Below are 3,623 nucleotides of genomic sequence, written 5' to 3'. Positions count from 1 at the left end.
AACTTTAACTTCAACTTTAACTTTAAATTTAACATTAGCTTTAACTTTAACTTTAACTTTATCTTTAACTTTAACTTTAACTTTAACTTTAACTTTAACTTTAACTTTAACTTTAACTTTAACTTTAACTTTAACTTTAACTTTAACTTTAAATTTAACTTTAACTTTAACTTTAACTTTAACTTTAACTTTAACTTTAACTTTAACTTTAACTTTAACTTTAACTTTCACTTTCACTTTAACTTTAACTTTAACTTTAACTTTAACTTTAACTTTAACTTTAACTTTAACTTTAACTTTAACTTTATCTTTTACTTTAACTTTAACTTTAACTTTAACTTTAACCTTAACTTTAACTTTAACTTTAACTTTAACTTTAGCTTTAACTTTAACTTTAACTTTAACTTTAACTTTAACTTTGACTTTAACTTTAACTTTAACTTTAACTTTAACTTTAACTTTAACTTTAACTCCACTTTAACTTTAGCTTTAACTTTATTTTTAACTTTAACTTTCACTTTAACTTTAACTTTAATTTTAACTTTAACTTTAACTTTAACATTAACTTTAACTTTAACTTTAACTTTAACTTTAACTTTAACTTTAACTTTAACTTTAACTTTAACTTTAACTTTCACTTTCACTTTAACTTTAACTTCAACTTTAACTTTAATTTTAACTTTAACTTCAACTTTAACTTTAACTTAAACTTTAACTTTAACTTTATTTTTAACTTTAACTTTAACCTTAGCTTTAACTTTAACTTTGACTTTAACTTTAACTTTAACTTATTTTTAACTTTATTTTTAACTTTAACTTTAACTTTAAATTTAACTTTAACTTTAACTTTAACTTTATCTTTAACTTTAAATTTAACTTTAACTTTAACTTTAACTTTAACTTCAACTTTAACTTAAACTTTAACTTTAACTTTAACTTTAACTTTAACTTTAACTTTAACTTTCGCTTTAACTTTAACATTCACTTTAACTTTAACTTTAACTTTAACTTTAACTTTAACTTTAACTTTAACTTTAACTTTAACTTTAACTTTAACTTTAACTTTAACTTTAACTTTAACTTTAACTTTAACTTTAACTTTAACTTTAACTTTAACTTTAACTTTAACTTTAACCTTAACTTTAACTTTAACTTTAACTTTAATTTTAACTTTCACTTTAACTTTAATTTTAACTTTATTTTTAACTTTAACTTTAACTTTAAATTTAACTTTAACTTTATCTTTAACTTTAAATTTAACTTTAACTTTAACTTTAACTTTAACTTTAACTTTAACTTTAACTTTATCTTTAACTTTAACTTTAACTTTAACTTTAACTTTAACTTTAACTTTAACTTTAACTTTAACTTTAACTTTAACTTTAACTTCAACTTTAACTTTAAACTTTAACTTTAACTTTATTTTTAACTTTAACTTTAACCTTAGCTTTAACTTTAACTTTGACTTTAACTTTAACCTTAACTTTAACTTTAACTTTAACTTTAACTTTAACTTTAACTTTAACTTTAACTTTAACTTTAACTTTAACTTTAACTTTAACTTTAACTTTAACTTTAACTTTAACTTTAACTTTAACTTTAACTTTAACTTTAACTTTAACTTTAACTTTAACTTTAACTTTAACTTTAACTTTAACTTTAACCTTAACTTTAACTTTAACTTTAACTTTAATTTTAACTTTCACTTTAACTTTAATTTTAACTTTATTTTTAACTTTAACTTTAACTTTAAATTTAACTTTAACTTTATCTTTAACTTTAAATTTAACTTTAACTTTAACTTTAACTTTAACTTTAACTTTAACTTTAACTTTATCTTTAACTTTAACTTTAACTTTAACTTTAACTTTAACTTTAACTTTAACTTTAACTTTAACTTTAACTTCAACTTTAACTTTAAACTTTAACTTTAACTTTATTTTTAACTTTAACTTTAACCTTAGCTTTAACTTTAACTTTGACTTTAACTTTAACCTTAACTTTAACTTTCACTTTAACTTTAACTTTAACTTTAACTTTAACTTTAACTTTAACTTTAACCTTAACTTTAACTTTAACTTTAACCTTTTCTTTAACTTTAACTTTAACTTTAATTTTAACTTTAACTTTAACTTTAACATTAACTTTAACTTTAACTTTAACTTTAACTTTAACTTTAACTTTAACTTTAACTTTAACTTTAACTTTAACTTTAACTTTAACTTTCACTTTAACTTTAACTTTAACTTCAACTTTACCTTTAATTTTAACTTTAACTTCAACTTTAACTTTAACTTAAACTTTAACTTTAACTTTAACCTTAGCTTTAACTTTAACTTTGACTTTAACTTTAACTTTCACTTTAACTTCAACTTTATTTTTAACTTTAACTTTCGCTTTAACTTTAACATTCACTTTAACTTTAGCTTTAACTTTAATTTTAACTTTAAATTTAAATTTAACTTTAACTTTAACTTTAACTTTAACTTTACTTTTCACTTTAACTTTAACTTTAACTTTAACTTTAACTTTAACTTTAACTTTAACCTTAACTTTAACTTTAACTATAACTTCCACTTTAACTTTAGCTTTAACTTTATCTTTAACTTTAACTTTAACTTTAACTTTAACTTTAACTTTAACTTTAACTTTAACTTTAACTTTAACTTTAACTTTAACTTTAACTTTAACTTCAACTTTAACTTTAATTTTAACTTTAACTTTAACTTCAACTTTAACTTTAACTTAAACTTATACTTTAACTTTAACTTTCACTTTAACTTTAACTTTATTTTTAACTTTAACTTTCGCTTTAACTTTAACATTCACTTTAACTTTAACTTTAAATTTCACTTTAACTTTAACTTTAACTTTATCTTTTACTTTAACTTTAACTTTAACTTTAACTTTAACTTTAACTTTAACTTTAACTTTAACTTTAACTTTAACTTTAACTTTAACTTTAACTTTAACTTTAACTTTAACTTCAACTTTAACTTTAATTTTAACTTTAACTTTAACTTCAACTTTAACTTTAACTTAAACTTTAACTTTAACTTTAACTTTCACTTTAACTTTATCTTTAACTTTAATTTTAACTTTAACTTTCGCTTTAATTTTAACATTCACTTTAACTTTAACTTTAACTTTAACTTCAACTTTAACTTTAATTTAAATTTTAACTTTAACTTTAACTTTAACTTTAACTTCAACTTTAACTTTAACTTTTACTTAAACTTAAACTTTAACTTTAACTTTAACTTTAACTTTGACTTTAACTTTAGCTTTAACTTTAACTTTAACTTCAACTTTAACTTTAAATTTAACCTTAGCTTTAACTTTAACTTTGACTTTAACTTTAACTTTAACCTTAACTTTAACTTTAATTTTAACTTTAAATTTCACTTTAACTTTAACTTTAACTTTCGCTTTAATTTTAACATTCACTTTAACTTTAACTTTAACTTTAACTTCAACTTTAACTTTAATTTAAATTTTAACTTTAACTTTAACTTTAACTTTCACTTTAACTTTAACTTTAACTTTAACTTCAACTTTAACTTTAAATTTAACCTTAGCTTTAACTTTAACTTTAACTTTATCTTTAACTTTAACTTTAACTT

This window comes from Eurosta solidaginis, chromosome X, assembly GCF_040869045.1.
Source record: "Eurosta solidaginis isolate ZX-2024a chromosome X, ASM4086904v1, whole genome shotgun sequence".
NCBI classification, from domain to species: domain Eukaryota; kingdom Metazoa; phylum Arthropoda; class Insecta; order Diptera; family Tephritidae; genus Eurosta; species Eurosta solidaginis.
This window is presented reverse-complemented; position numbering follows the sequence as displayed.